The sequence below is a fragment of the Ornithorhynchus anatinus genome, chromosome 5 (genome assembly GCF_004115215.2).
Source record: "Ornithorhynchus anatinus isolate Pmale09 chromosome 5, mOrnAna1.pri.v4, whole genome shotgun sequence".
Classification (NCBI taxonomy): Eukaryota; Metazoa; Chordata; class Mammalia; order Monotremata; family Ornithorhynchidae; genus Ornithorhynchus; species Ornithorhynchus anatinus.
This window is the reverse complement of record NC_041732.1, coordinates 36,655,986-36,673,272: the sequence shown is the minus strand read 5'-3', so window position 1 is coordinate 36,673,272 and position 17,287 is coordinate 36,655,986. Positions and strand designations below refer to the sequence as shown.

Genomic DNA, 17,287 nt, shown 5'->3' with positions numbered 1-17,287 from the left:
ACTCCCCTGGCTCTTCCCCATCCTTTCTAGCTAGAGAGCTTTGTGCTTGTCTCTTTTCTGTCTCTGGGTTTTCCCTAACACATGATTAAACATCAAACAATTAAATGATTCTTTAAACAGCTACACTAAAAATCAGTTAAGTAGGACTGGCTATTAAATTGCCTTTGAACCAGATACAGTATCAGTATTTGCACATAGATAACTTGGATGAATGAAAGTTTTTAGGTATTTCCTGATCACACTTTCTTGAGTTCTGTTAAACCAACAAGGCAAATCTTAAATACACAGTGCAAATGAGACACACGCAAGTCACTTCTACCGTTGTGTAGCCTTTATCTTAGGGCAATTCCATATGACATATTGCCCATAAGTGAGGTGAAATAGCAACAGTAAGATGTTAGCTGGCAGGTGGCAGCAGCTTCTGTGACAGGGTCTAAGTACTGGATCTCTGTAGGATGTTCTCCTTATGGGGTCAGTTGTCAAGTACAGCAGTCATTCCACCAGTGAGGTTGACAAGGATGTTTCTCTATGGTGTAGTCATCCAACAGAGCATTCTCTTTTGGAAGCTTAGTGTGGATTGGTAAGGCAGGAGGCAGAATGACGAAGAGACTAAAGTGCTTCTGCATGATGGCAGATTCCATCATTTCCTGTTTCTCCATCTCTTGCCTGAAAATTCACTTAGGACACTGGGGACCCAAATTTATTCCCATTTCATAGCTATTTAATGAGCACTTGGAAATATTTCAAATCCGTTTCCCAACCTCTGAGAGTTTGGACATTTGGATATGTCATCCAAGTGCTGTAACATTAATCCAAGCACTTCTCCTATCCTGCCTTGATTACTGAAGCAGCATGGCTCAGTGGAAAGAGCCTGGGCTTGAGAGTCAGAGGTCGTGGGTTTTAATCCTGGCTCTGCCACTTGACAGCTGTGTGACTTTGGGCAAGTCACTTAAGTTCTCTGTGCCTCAGTTACCCTATCTGTAAAATGGGGATTAAAACTGAGCCCCCTGTGGGACAACCTGATCACCTTGTATTCCCCAGCACTTAGAACAGTACTTTGCACACAGTAAGCGCTTAACAAATACCACCATTTATTTCATGTATTTACTTTATTTACTGTATCAGCCTCCTTACTGACCTCCCTGTCTCTCCTCTCTCCAGACTCTCCTCTTTCCAGTCTGCTATGTGGATCATTTTTCTTCAAAAACATGGAGTCCATTTTTCTCCACTGCTCAAGAACCTCCAGTGGTTGACAACTCACCTCTGCATCAAACAGAAACTCTTTACCATCAGCTTTAAAACACTCAATCACCTTGCCAACTCCTACCTCACCTCACTGGGCTCCTATTTCAATCCAGCCCGCACACTTCACTCCAACCTACTCATTCCACCTGGATTCCATCTCTTTCTCCACCAACCTCTCACCTATGTCCTGTCTCTGGCCTGGAAGCCCTCCCTCTTTATATTCGACAGACAATTACTCTCTCCACCTTCAAATCTTTATTGAAAGCACATTTCCTCCAAGATGCCTTTCCTGACAAAGCCCTCATTTCCTCTTTTCCCATTCCCTTCTGTTTCTCCCTGATTTGCTCCCTTTATTCACCTCTTCCTCAGCCCCACAGCACTTACATACATACCTGTAATTTATTTATTTATATTGGTGTCTTTCTCCCTCTCTAGCCTGTGAGCTTGTGGTGAACAGTACTTGGCACATAGTGAGGGCTTAACAAATACCATCATTATTATCATTAGTATTGTAGTGGGCAAGGAATGTGTCTACCAACTCTTTTATATTGTACTCTACCAAGCACTTAGTCCAATGGTCTGCACAAAGTAAGCACTCAGTAAGTGGGATTGATTGACTGACTTACTAATATAAGGGAGGGACCTATGGGGAAGAGAAGGAGAGATAATGAGGTCCAGATAGCTCTGGAAGAAATCACCTTTGCTTAGATGGATGGACAGTTCCATTTAAGAAAACTTTCCCCATTCTGCCATCATGGCTGCTGTGCAGCTTTTGATTTCTGTAGTGACAAAATGCCTTCATTACCCAACCACATCATCAACAATGAGAACAAATCTTCATCTAACTAGGAAAGTGATGACCCACTTTACGATTGCGTGATTGGCAATTGAGGGGGAAAATGTACTTTAATTATCAGGAGCTCTGGGGAGGGTTTAAATAGTTGAGATGACAGTGACAGTGCTTTCAAGTGTTTAAAGGGAAATTAAAAAAAAATCATCTAGTTTTCAGAAGCCATTTGGAACAGCTGCTGGAGGTCTCACTGAAGCAACAGTTTCTAACTGCCTCCCAGGTTTTCCATCATTTCCCCTTATGCTGTAGGTGTTCATGCCTGAATCACAAATTACTGTTCATTCAGGGTGGACTACTTACTCAAAATAGACCCTATTTACATCCATGATTAATGACTTCCAGGCAGTATAAAAGGGGTGCTGGCCACAACTGCAGGTGCTCAGCTCTTACAATCCCCCAGGCACTAAAGGTTGGGAGGATATGGATTTCAAAGTCTCTCAGATCTAGGTCATTATTTAGGGAACACAGATAGAAAGGGTTGGGAAATGTTACTGTACTTCTAACCATGCCAAGTAAGGACCAACTTTGCACCTCTTTTATCAATCAGTGGCAGAGAAGCAGCATGGTCTAGTGGAAAGCACCTGGGTCTTGGAGTCAGAGGCCCTGGGTTCTAATTCGGGCTCGGTCAGTTGTTTGCTGTGTGACCTTGGGCATGACACTTAACTTCTCTGTGCCTCAGTTTCCTCAAATGCAAAATAGGAATTAAATACCTATTCTCCCTCCTGCCTATACTGTACCCTCATGTAAGACAGGGACTGTGTTCAACTTGATGAACTTGTATCTACCGGAGCACTTACGGCAGCATTTGGCACATGGTAAGCTTAACAAACATAATAATAATGATTATAATGATAATAACAGTAATAATAATGATATACTTACAGTATGGAGAGCACTGTATGAAACACCTAGGAAAGTACAATACAGTAGTTGGTAGACACAATCCCTTCCCACAAGGAGCTTACAGTCTAGAGGGAGAGACAGACATTAAAATAAATTACAGATGGGGAAAATATTACAGGAATTCCAGGATTATATATTGCCCCAGGATATTGATTTCAAAGTGATTGATTGATTCAAAAGAGAGGCAATAGTGAGGATGAAGCTACTTTTTCAGTGGTAACTTTCAATTCCAGCAGAAGTAGACTGAAAGTTCAAGATGTTCAATATTTAATACTCAGAGAGGGATCACCAAGTTAAATACCTATAACTCTCCTATAACCACTACCACAGTAAGTCTCTTCCAGCCAGAAAACTCAAATGCAGAGGCATGGGGAGGGTATTTAAAGAAGCAAAAGCTTCTCTCTTTCCAGGAGAGAAAGAATGCTACTTCAAATGTTACCTCTGAGGTGCCCAAAAGTGGCCTCCCAGCATGTCATAGCATGATGATGAATAATAAGATCATGTTGACGATCGTGATGATAATGAAATCTCCTGTCTAAAATATCAGAATTGACTTAGTCATTATCACCATCCTGGAATTAACTTCCAGTGTTTGTGAGATGCAAATGATCAATCAATCATTCAGTCATATTTATTGAGCTGTTACTGTAGATAGGCCACTGTAATAATAATAACGATGATGATGGTATTTGTTAAGTGCTTACTGTGTGCCAAGTACTAAACTAAGCGCTGGGGTAGATACAACCTGACAAAATCAGGTTGTCCCACGGGGGGCTCACAGTGTTAATCCCCCTTTTACAGATGAGGGAACTGAGGCACAGAGAAGTTAAGTGAGTTGCCCAAAGTCACACAGCTGATAAGTGGCAGAGCCAGGATTGGAGCCCATGACCTCTGACTCCCAAGCCCAGGTTCTTTCCACTAAGCCACACTGCTTCTAAGCATCAGACTGTACTAAGCACTAGAGAGAGCACAATATAATAATATAACAGACACACTCCCTGCCCATAATAAGCTTACAGTCTAGAGGGGGAGACAGATATTAGTATAAATAAATTATAGATATGTACCAAAGTACTTTGGGGCGGGGAGTGGGGAATGAATTAAGGGAGCAAGTCGTAGAGTCGAAGAAGGGAGTGCAAGAAAATGAAAAAAGTGCTTAGTCAGGGAAGGCCTCTTGGAGGAGATGTGCTTTCTGTTGCTGAATTGTACCTTCCAAGCGCTTAGTACATTGCTCTGCACACAGTAAGCACTCAATAAATATGATAGAATGAATGAATTAATTAACTCATTAAAGCTTGGGGGGAGAATAATTGTCGGTCAGATATAAAGAGGGTGGGGAGTTCCAAGCCAGAGGCAGGACATGGGCAAGAGGTCAGCAGCGAGATAGACAAGATAGAGCTCAAGATAGAGATAATGATGATAATAATGATAATAGTATCTTATAAGTGCTTTGTGTCAAGCTCTGTATTATGCACTGAGTTAGATACAAGGTAATCAGTTCCCACATGGGGCTCAAAATCTATGTAGGAGGGAAAACAGGCATTGAATCCCTATTTTGCAGATGAGGGAACTGAGGCATAGAGTAGTTAAATAACTTGCCCAAGATTACACAGGAGATAGTTGGTTCTAGTCCCAGGTCCCAGGTTCTAGTCCCAGGTCCTCTGCCTCTCAGGCCTGTACTCTTTCCACTAGGCCATGCTGAATCACAAATGGGGAATTCTTCCCTTGGGAATGATGAATGAGCTTTGGTATGAGACTTTGCAGTGATGTGCATGGAGGCTGACGAATGAGGCATATGGTTGCCTGAATATTGTGTATATGAAGGTGAACACTGATTGGGATTCAGGGCTTAAGGCTGCCTTTACCTGGCACATTTCTCCTTTGCTGCACCAATGCATTTGTTCACAAAAGATTCCATGGCCGAAGGGCAGATAGAGCCGATGCCAAGTGGGCCCATCTCATGCAGTGAGGTCCCAAGCAGTAGTAGTAATGAAGCAATTTTTAACAATTAATAATAATAATTATGGCATTTGTTAAGCACCTATTGTGTGCCAAGCACTGGAGCAAATGCAAGTTAATCAGGTTGGACACAATCCTGTGTGGACAGGTCCTATATGTGGCTCACAGTCAGTCTAAGCAGGAGGGAGTAAGATATAATACCCATTTTACAGATGAGGTAACTGAGGCACAGAGAATTTCAGTAACTTGCCCATGGTCACACAGCAGACATGTAAGAGAGCTATATTAGAACCCAGGTCCTCTGACTCCCAGGCCCGGCCTCTTCCCACTAGGCCATGCTGCTTCTCAAATTTAAAGTAGGCTGTCAGTACAGTGAATGTATGGTGCCTTTTTATTATTAATAAGGTGGACAAAGTCCCTTTTCTACCTTGGACTCACAGTTTAAGTAAGAAGGAGAACAGGTACTGAATCCTTATTTTACACATGAGGAAACTGAGGCACAGAGAAGTTGTGACTTGTCCAAGGTCATACAGCAGGATCAGAATCCAGATCTTCTGACTCCCAGGCCTGTAGTCACGCTTTTGGGCTAACTACTGGGTGTGTTTGCTTATCAGCATGAGGGTTTTTTTTGGATTAAAGTTTTAAACACTGAAAAATGAGCATTGGAAAATTCTCTTCAGTCAGCACCTACAATCTATTAGGGCAATTAATCAAACACATACTTTGTCAACTTCTCCTTGTTCTCTTATGCTTTACGATCGTGTTGTTATTTCATCAACACAATAAAAAGGATTAATCTTCATTGCCTGGAAATTGTTTTCAGGGCTGAGGGTAGAAACCTTAGCGGCTGTTCTCTATCTACTGGTCCAAATCAATCCCCAGGAGCAAACTGAATTATTTTTAACTATGATGCATTCATTAGGCTTCAACGAGAGCATTTTCCTGCATTAGAGAATTTGCTACATTATCACAATACAGATCTGTCACTCAGGGTGAATTTGTTGGGCAACCTAGCTGTCCTTCCAATAACAGTGCTGGCATACATGATATGAACATCCTCAGCAGAAGTACAATATGTCTGGTAAGAAATGTCTTAGTCTGAAAGTAGTAATAATAATAATAATAATAACAACAGCAATTATAATAATAATTGCATTTCTTACACACTTACTATGTGTCAAACATTATCCTAAGCAGTGAGGTAGATAGAAGATAATCAGGTCCCACATGAGGTTCACAGGAAGAAGAACAGGTTTTGAATTTCCATTTTGCAAATAAGGGAACTGAGGCACAGAGAAGTTGAATGACTTGACCAAGGTCACACAGCAGACAAGTGGCAGAGCTGGGATTAGAAATCAGGTCTTCTGACTCCCAGGCCCATTCTCTTTCTACCAGGTTAAGCTGCTTCATGACACAGTAATGAATCTAGGACCTAGCAAAAAGTGTTGAAGCTTTGTGTAGGTTCTTCAAAACGGAAGAGACTTTCTTATTCCCTAGTCAACCCAACTTGGAGTAGGGGGAAAAGTGATGAGGAGCTATGAAGGTAAACCCTGACTACTGACCCACTGATGTAGACCCCCAAACAAATTTGGTAGTGGAGTAAGTGAGAGGAGGGAAACAAGTTTAATGAAATGCATATTATATTTTGGATTTCCTTTCGTCCAATATGGCCTAATTTTATTTTTTTTTGGTAATTTGTATATGGGGAATAACATCGTTGTGGGATGATGCTTGTGTTATTAGAGCCTAGTGAAGTGGAGTTAATTAAGAGGAGGAGAGGGTGATGCTGGTAAAAGTGGGAGAGTCAGACAGACTTTCCAAAAATTATGTGAAAAGCAAGCTAAGTCGATTAGGCCAGGAAGCAGGAGAAATGGGTTTTAATTGTGGTTAGCTGAATGAACTTGGGCAAGTCATTTAATGTCTGCATGCCCCATGGTCAATCAGTTCATCAATCAATGATATTTACTGAGTACTTACTCTGTGCAGAGCACTCTACTAAGCACTTGGGGGAGTACAGTATAAAAATGTTGGTAGATATATTCCCTGCCCACAATGAGAATATAGTCTAGAAGGGGAGACAGACATTAATATGAATAAATACATTATGGATATAGTTACGGATTAAAAATAAGGATATAATTTCATGGAAATGAACTTATGAAACTTGACAAATACCCTGAATGATTTTAAAGACAGGTGATTTAGGTGGAGCATGAGTGTTTCTCAAGGCATCCAGCTCACTTTTAATATAGGGGTTGCATCCTCCAAAACTCCTCATTAGGGAAAACTTACTTTGGAGCACTTATTGTGTCTAGTATCTTGCACACCCATAAGTTCAAAACCTTCTTGCTCTGTATCCCAACAAGGCTTATGTTGTTGGAAGCTCATTCCCTAGTTTCCTAACAATGTTCTAGCAGAAAGCACATAATGAAAATGTCACTTATGGTAAACTGAGTGGATAGTAAGAATTTATAAAGACTCCAAGATTCCCTACAATGCATTAAGTATAACTCACATTGAAGTTCTCATCCCATGCCTGATGGGGCTTGAAGGCATATGACAATTTCTTCTAACCCCATGTCACATTGTATCCAACCAGATGTGGAATATTCCCTAGTGTCCTAATAGTGTTCTATTCAATACATGTAGTGAAAACACACATTCTAGCAGAGCTGACTATTAGAGGAAGATAATCACTATCACAGATAGTAATACCATAAAAAATAGTATCAAGAGATCATTATTTTCTTTCTTGAGAACATGTGGATGCTTCATTGCTGCTGGAAGTTCCATCTAGTCACTATTTATCTTGACATTTCTTTATGTAAAACTGGAATGAGTCTATTTAGAAGTATATATGTATACACTCCTCCTTTGCCTGTATCCTCTTCCACCACACTTCTGCTAGACTGACCCACTGCAGTTCTGTTTTCTGAATCAGTCTCAGTAAAAGCCAATCCAAATTTGAAAGCAGAAAAAGAAACTGCTTTGGATAGCAGCAACAGTAGAGGCAACCCCTGCTATTTTTCAGGCCCACTCATTCAGCTTTACAGAGTCTTATAGTGAAATCTCATCTTCATGGCTTTTTCCACATGAAAGAGCATCTTCTGAAAACTCAAACACTCCCCTGTGGACCCCTAAATTTAGAAAGATGCTAAACAAAGCAGATTTTAGCATCTTTCCCTAGGTGTCTCTGCAATTTGAATGTGGTCACATATCCCTACTATTTTTTAGCCAGTTTTCCATTTAATGGCAGAACATTTCATCCAATACCATGATTACTCAATTTTTCAAAAATTCTCTGTTGTAAAGCCGCAGAAAAGGCCTTTTGAAAGTATGGGCACACTCAGTCCTCACATATTGTATGCTTTTGGCATAATATATCTATCAGTTTTCCTCTTTTCATGTTCTTCCTGACTTCATCAATAAACTCCAACTTATTAGAGTGAGGAACAATGATCCTTCTGCCCCTCTCTAGTCTTATTGCAGCTAGATTGATAATAATATTAATATTAACCATCATAATAGTAATAACTCTTGTATTTGCTAAGCGCTTCCCATGTGCCAGGTACTGTTCTAAGCGCTAAGGTAGATATAAGAAAATCAAGTTGGACATAGTCCCTGTGCCACAAGGGGCTCCCAGTGGTAATCCCCATTTTACAGTTGAAGGAACTGAGGCACAGAGAAGTTAAGTGACTTGCCCAAGGCCACGCAGCACACCAGAGGCGGAGCCAGAATTAGAACTCAGGCCTAATTCAGGTCCTCCTTCTGACTCTCAGCCTTTTGCTCTATCCAGTATGCCATGCTGCTTTTATTGTATCAGCCTCCAGCCTTTCCCCATTTCAATTTACACTGTGTACTGCTGCATAGATTATCTTTCTGAAGCATTGCTCAGTCTACATTACTCCTCTCCTCAGAACCCTCTCCTGGCTTCCTCCATCTTTCTGCATCAAACAAAAAATCCAAACAGGTTCAAGGCCCTCTACCAATGTGCCCTATCTAACCTATCTGCTGTCTTCACTAGAGATTCCCAGCTCACTTTCTGTGTTCTTCCCCAGTTAACTTATTAGCTGATTTTTACTCTCTACTCTCCCTCCTCAGTTCTCTTATACTGTTCCCCCTGGGTTTTGAAATGCCCTCCCTCCCCAAATCAGACAATCACTCTTCCCACAATTAAGTCCTCCTAAAATCCCTCTTCTTTCCACAAACTTTCCCCAGTTTATTTCCCAGCACTATGAACCATATCATTCCTTCGTCCACTTCAAGCATCTATGAACTTATTTATTCCCATCCTCAGGACTTGTGTATGTATGCCAATCAGTCCATCAGTTTTATATAATGAGGGATCACTGTGTGCAGAGCACTGTACTAAGAGGTAGGGATAGTACTCTGGAGTAAGTAGACACATCCCTTCCCTCAAGGAGCTTACAATCTAGTAAAGTGGCAGACACTGAAATAAATTGCAGGTGGTAGGAAGATATGTATATAAGTGCTGTGGGGATGGAGAGTGGGACAAGTAAGAGCTTCTTATTAATTCGATTATTTATTTTGACCACTCGAGTTGTAAAAATTGCTCAACATCTGGTAACCACCGATCACACCCTGAACTGCTCCACCAGTTAGTCCTCTAGATTGTAAGATCACTGTGAGCAGGGAATATGTCTTTTTATTATTATATTGTACTCTCCCAAGTGCTTAGTACAGCACTGCACACAGTAAGGGCTCAATAAATATGATTGAATAATGCATCCTCCCCGGTGACTGCTGTCTGTATACCATAGCTTTCAGGAGTCTGCTCCTGGCATGCCCTGGAAATCATGGGCCACTTGTGTGGACTTAAGCTGATGCATGTCACTCCCCAGACATCTCTACCAGACTGCTGCTTGACTCGTCCAGACATCTGCTATTCCCCACAGCAGCTCACAGGGCCCCTGCTACCCTCTTCAACTGGACAGTCCTTGGATTACCGGGATCCCATGCTGGCTCTCTGCCACATCACTGAGGAATTTCCATTGCAACCTGCTTTCTACCACACCAGAGGGAGAGAGGAAAGCAGCCACAGCACAGCACCACCTTCCCAAAACTTCAGAAAGTCTGGGAAGTTCCTGCTTTAGGGGTCACTGAGCTGCAGTTGTGATTGTGGACTTTGAATCTGAGGAGCCCAGAGTTCTGCTTCTCAAGTCACAGTACCCTACAGATCTTTGGTTTTGTCTTCACATTGCCTTAGTGTTTTGTTTCATCTCTCCATAAATATTTGTTGCCAGTCTTATCTCCCCATTTATATATCTATGATTCTATTTATCCTATTTTGATAGTATTGATACCTGACTACTTGTTTGTTTGGCTCTGTCTCCTCCTTTTAGACTCTAAACCCGTTGTTGGGCAGGGATTGTCTCTATCTGTTGCCGAACTGTAAAATCCAAGCTCTTAGTACAGTGCTCTTGCACACAGTAAGTACTCTGTAAATACGAGTGAATGAAAGAATGAATGAATATTTTTAGATTGGGAGCCCCTTGAGATACAGGGTCCATGTCTGTTTACTTTTATACTGTACTCTCCCAAGCACTTAGTACAATACTCTGCACACAGTAAGTGTTCAATAAATATGACTGACTGTAATTCCCACCTGCGTATTCTTTCCCAGTGCTTAGTACGGTGTTCTACACATAGTTGGCACTTAATAATTCCTACTGCAGCTACAATTACTATATAAATAAATGGTGGTATTTGTTAAGCGCTTACTATGTGCAAAGCACTGTTCTAAGCGCTGGGGGATACAAGGTGATTAGGTTGTCCCATGTGGGGCTCACAGTTTTAATCCCCATTTTACAGATGAGGTAACTGAGGCACAGAGAAGTTAAGTGACTTGTCCAAAGTCACACAGCTGGCAAGCAGCGGAGCCGGGATTTGAACCCCTACTAAAGTGTTAGTTCCTTGTGCTCTTCTCTACTCTGTATTTCCCAAGCTCCAAAGTACAGTGATCTGAACTTAGTGGGCCCTTAATAAATACTACAACTACTGTGAAAATCAGCCCCAGAGGGTCCCCTGTCAAAAAGGGTGGGCCCTGATGATTATGTCTTTAGGCAAAAGCCTATTTTCCCCCTGTTTAAAGGGATCTTGCCCCTGATCTTCCTGATTATTGTTTAGAGACTGCAGCAGGGGAAAAAACAAACAAAAAATAGCTTAATGTTAATGAATTAGGCAAGAAAGAGGAGACCCTTAGTCCATAGGAACCTTTTCTCACATTATAATCAACTTTCAGTCAAAATGTACTGACATTTTTTACCCACTGTGCAGCATTAGCAGTTTTCTATGCCTTAGTAATCTCTCTGATGAGGTTTTAAAAGTAAGCCCTATTGTAGTTTCTGATGTATAAAATCTGAAGGAATTGTTAAGGGGGATATACCTTCTGTCACAAACCTAACCATTCTCTCTAGAAGGGGGTACAGTATTTATTAATTCTCAAGTTCAGATGAAGGCTCTATCAGGTAGAGTTCAGTGCTCATTCCTTGACTGTCAAACTTGTGGTCTGGTTAGTTCAGAAGGGTTAGTACTGGCCCCAGAACTATTCCACTTCAAGGGGGAAATGGCATTCATCTGAAGCCAAAGAAAATCAGCCTGTCCTGCTGGGCTCCTCTCACAGGTGTTTGCAGACAAAATGCTTTTTAGCTGACCTTTAAGCGGCTCATCCAGCAAGAAAGAGAAATGGCCTTTTTGATCCCTTTGGGAGTCAGGGACATGCTTGTAGGTCAGATGAACATCTAACCACTTTCTGACTGCTGGAGAAATTATTCTGTGATGGAATCCGCAAGTGTGTCAGCCTCCAGAAGCTCTCCGTGTGGAGGGATGAGTGTATGTGATTATGTGCATCTGCTCTCGTCTCTAGGGGTATAACTAATCATTGGCTGATGGCCAGCAAAATATTGATTAGCCACAGGACTTCATTGACCAGCTCTGCATAAAGTGGCAATAAATTTACATTCTGGAAAGAAGTTCTGATGAGGCCAATAACAACCTGAACACCCTGAAGGTGTTTTTATCACCAAAGGGATAGATGCCTCATTTCACTGACTCAGTAAATGATTGGTTTCGGTTTAGTACTCTTGTAGTTAACAGGATTCTTATCCCCACTCACTTGCAGGAAAAATACACTCCAGCACTTCAGATCGTATTCTGTTCTGTGAAGCTCTTTCGAACTCCATCTTAGAAATAAGTACCCTCTAAATTAGATGTATTAGTGCTGGCATTCTAATGTGAAGCTGAGTGGTTTTAAGTGCATACACTCATCCCTAAAGTCAATACTTTATAGGATGCACTCTGTAGAGGCAAGTGATTGGCATAGCTTTATTCCATGGATTTGCGCTTTGTGGCAGTGTCCTGCTCTATACACAATTGCCCTGCCACTCCAGTTGTGCCTAGTATCTACCACAATAATTTCAGATCCTTCTCTGTCCTCTCCCGAAAGCCTTTCTCATGGTGCTTTTGGAAAGTGATTAATTCTCATGAACCCCTTTTATGGCCACCCCCTCAAAAGCTTCAATATTTTATGCTTATGATAAATTCACTAATAAGCCATCACTTCGGCTTAAATGTCATTCTGAAACCAGGTCCAGGATTGTGAACCAATCAGATAGTCATCTGACTGTGGAGTTCCATCTAAGACTTATTCTCTTTCTATAGGCATTAGCCCCTTCTTAACTTCTTTGTCTGAGTTACTCCACAGTGGCATATTTTACTGACGGAAAGGATAATTTTCATGTAATGCCTTTGTCATAAATGAGAATTTGGGAAATTTATAAAATTGGATATAGCTCTAATTGGGCTTTCTAGTTTTTAGAATAGTTTCCTGCTTTAGAACTCTGATAATTCTGAAGTAATGGCTATAATGGGTTTAAATTTAATTGCCCAAGTCAATGTTTGACTAACAGTTTGGTAAGAAGGGGAAGGAACTTTTTATCAAAGAATCAGTGGTATTTATTGATGGCTTACTATGTGCAGAGCTCTGTACTAAGCACTTGGGGGAGTGCAATACAACAGAATACAGGGAAACAGTTATGGTGTTTGATTTTCTTTCAATTGATTGGAAAAAGACCTAGAAAATGACCAAGAAATAAAGAGCATATCTCAACTGGGGGGTGAGGGTTTGCGAGGGAGAGTGAATAGCCAAGTTTCAGCTATAATGGCAATACATGCAATCACTGGAAAACTCAACTGAATTTTATTAGTGTGTGTGGAGAAAGCTTAAGGCTACACTGTAAAAATGAGCTAATACGTCTTTTTTTTATTTGGTTGGCGGTTTCTAAGCAACTTCAAATGGCAACTTGTACCTTAGCTACTCAGGACTCAGTTGGTAGGAGGGAGGAATCCATCAGAGCATGGACTGCAGCCCAGCCTTTCCTAGAATTTGGATGTAGAGATAATGCAGATAAGGCTCAGGAAAGTAGCTGGAAATTTTATTTTCCATTTTAAAGGAAGCAATGGGAGAAAATGGACATGTCCTGAGCCGCTGGGAAGATTGTTAAATTTCTCCTCCAAAACTCATCAACTTTTCCCTTACCTCATCTCCACCTTTCTTCCAGATCAGAAGATGACCCTACAGACCTTCTGTTTCACCCTTGAGCTTCTTGTGAGCTGCTCTTCGTCTTGTTAGAGCTCACAGCCCAGACTGAATTTCAAGTGATTTGCTTGGCAGTAACAGGCTGTGGTGAGAACTGAGTTGCTTTCCAACTCTGGACCTTTTTAAGCCACTAAAGGACTGTGGAATAATCATTTTAGGTATAAACATAACTTTTGTTTAAAACTCCCCCTCCTTCCCCAACTCTTCAAAACATATCCTCTCCAAGACCTAGACAGTTTCCACAGTCTCCTTTTCATGGAAATGGGAAAGATTTCCAATAGCTTTTCATTTTTCCAATTTGCATGAAATAATTTCTTTTATTTACTCTGATTCTTCAAAGCTTGGGCCAGTCATTGGTGAGTCATATGTACATTATGGTGGAAGGAAGTGGAGGAGCTGAGGGGAACAACTTTATGCCCTAGTGTCTCCTGCTTCATTAGTTTACCCAGTGGTAGACTGAGAACTGATAATTCCATCGCTGTAAGCTTAGGTAAGACCCTATGGCTATACCACTTATGCTTATATAGTTCTTTTAAAAGCTTACAGGCTTGATCAAAAAGGAAAGGGAGGAAAATTCCACAGAGTTGAAAAAGTTTACCAGTGGGAATTCTAATCTTGTTTTACAATTCTATGGAATCTGTTTTGAAAACACCAACACTCAACTATTCCAACAGTCCTTGCCAATTTCCCAGCAAGTGTCCTGAGAACTGCCAGAGGAGCACAAGTTATTAGTCAGATTTTAATTTGTGCAAATCCATTAACAAAAATGTCTAATTAAAAAAAATCAATAGACTCCAGTGACATTAACCAGGAAAATCTAATAGAGGGCTATTAGAATTTTTTTTCTGTTCAATTAACTTGAACACAACATGATGGACTCAACAGATACTTTAATTAGATGCATATGAAAAGAAATTTTGCAAAATTAAACAGGTCCTCCACTTGCCATCGATTAAAGAAAAAACCACGGAAACAAATTTGCTCCAGTCCCTAATGGCTGGTAATATAGTTGCATGGCATATGTATTCTGGTCTTCTGAGACAACCATCTTTGCAGAGGTTGCCTTTGCCCAGATTTGGGTCAAGGAATGACATCCTACCTGCTTTTTTCTTCCTCAGTTCTCATCTTTCCTGAGAGGGACTATGGTACAGATAGATATTCCCAAGTGAACACATAAGATAATCTCCATGGGTCATTATCCCTCAAAGTACCTGGTGACAGAAGTGATCGTGGAGCCAGCCAATGACTCAAATATACAGGTCTGGGTCATGACAAGAATCTCTTGCAACTTGGGTGAAGTCAGTGAAATCTTAGGCCAAAGGGGAAATTACAGAGCTGCCAGTTACTTACTATGTGATCTTGGGAAAGTCACTTAACTTCTTTATGCCTCAACTTCCTCAACTGTAAAATGGGGATTCAAAACTGGTTCTCCCTTCTACTTATACTGTGAGTCCCATGTGGGACAGGAGCTATGTCCGACCTTGATTAACTTGTATCTACTCCAGCACTTAGAACAAGTGCTTGGCATATAGTAAGCACTTAAATAACTATTAAATACATAAAAATTAAATGAAATAGGTGAAGGGCCCAATACCCATTCATTCAGTCATATTTATTGAGAGCTTACTGAGTGCAAAGCATGCATTTTAATAAGCATTTAAACCCCAGTCCTACATCTCTCAGGTTTTTTTTCTTTCTGTCGATATAAGATTGATATTAGAAATTGGACAATAGGGCATTTGACAGCATTAATGACTGAAAAGAAGTCATCATTATTTCTGCATATACAGTACTGGGAGCATCCAGTTATGGATGGCAGGAGAATTAGCTAATGATGTGTGTAAAGGAGACCTTGAACACTGAGCTTTAACCTATTTATAAAATGATGGTATGAATGGGCATTCAGCTTTGAAGATAGGAAAATACAGCTGCCCCTCACTTTACGCTATATTCCCCTCTATATTTTGCAGGGAGGGTCTGAAACTTCATTTAGCAATGGATTTACTTTCCAGAGATTTTGTTTTTCCTCAGAATCTATTGCTGATGTAAAAGGCGGAAAGATTCATTATCTCTGGAACCCCAGACACAAGAGGGATTGGCAAACATCATCCTCACAATATCACAGATCAAGAGGGTTGGGAGACAGGAATTTGAAGGGCTGGGGCTCAGCTTTAATAACTGACCTTTTCCTAAATTGCTTTGCAAACTCTTATGACCCTGGTTTGATCTTCTACTGTATGAATAAGAAGCTTGTTTTAGGCCAGAAACCCCACCCTTTACCACATAAAGTACTAAGTTCCTTTTATACTGGGTGCTTTTGCTTAGGGCACAGCCCATCTGATAGGTAGGGAACATCTCAGGGGATAAATTGGTTTGTCTGAGAGAGTGTGTGTGTGTCTGTGTGTGTGTCTGTGTTTGCGCACATGCACACATCCTTCACAGAGAAGATGAGGATTTGGAGGTTGGCACCAAGAAATAGGCCCAATAAATTCTACATGAATGTGCAATCAATTTTCTACTTTGACCATTATAATTGTAAATATTTTTATGTTTGTCTCCTCTATTGTAGTGCAAATTTCTCATGGGCAGAGAATATGATCCTTTTTATTCTCTACTTCCCAAACATCTAGTACAGTACCTCTACCCTTTAGGAACTCAATAAATACTACTATTGCTACAACGTCTACTACTAGTCATTTGATCAGAGACTTAATAGCCAGGCCAGTTCAAAACTAGGAAATTATCCAGATAACCAAAATACTAAAATGTAAAGTTCCTGCTATTCACCATGTGGAGATTTCACAAGGTGGACTTTTGGGGGCCTGAAGTGACCAGAGAATCTCTCCAGTTTTCCACTTTTCAGTCTCAAATCCTATTATAATCTCAACCTCCCTCCAAGGCCTTGGGAGAGTTGGAGAGTTATCCCTTGGGGTTTTTCTTGCTCTGTCTATATTAAATGAGGATAATAATACTTAGCTGCCTTCCTCTTGAGGGTATTTCATGGATTAATTACTCGTTATTGGAAAAGAGCTATATAAATGGGACACATTATTAGCAAGAGTATATAGTTATCCTTTTTATTCACTGTGCTGCCCTGTTACTGAAGTAACCAAGAGATCATGTTCAGGATGGAGTGTGCCTGCAGATGTGTGTCATATGAACATGTGATCTCAACTTCCATTGCTTTCAAGATCCAGTTTGTCTTCAGGTGTGACCAAGTTGACTTCTACCTGATGTGCTGCTGAAGTCCTACTGCTGAAACTCTTGAACAACTAGTGATGACAAGTCCAAAGTAATCACTATTCTTTTCTTCTTCCCTCACAGCTTAAACTAATAATAATAACCGTTTGAAACCATTCTCATGGGAAGCCTGGGCATGTCTGGAAAGAAAATCAATTGTTCTTAGGACAGCTATTATTGCAAGAATTAATCACCGCTATTTGCAATTACTGTACCACACAATTATCAGTAATATTTATGCGGTACTGATTGCTGCTAGGTGGCTGAGTTGTTTAAGTGAAGGCACTATTGCTGCTGCAGTTATTATCCCAGAACAGAGGGCTGGGGTGGAAAAATAAATGGAACAAAGGCTTAGAGATGGCAGGAAGAAGGAATCTGTATCTTCCGCTGTCAGGCCACGATGTATTGGATGGCCTCTGCCTTCATATGTGTCATAACACCAACCTACTTGAAGCTGGAAGTTGTCTTTGAAA

At 40.8% G+C, this 17,287-nt stretch overlaps 1 long non-coding RNA gene across 2 annotated transcripts in view; it reads left to right on the top strand.

The window, feature by feature from the left end:
• LOC114812286 overlaps nt 1-17,287 on the top strand; it is a 477,687-nt gene that overhangs the window by 220,351 nt on the left and 240,049 nt on the right. The window lies entirely within an intron of this gene.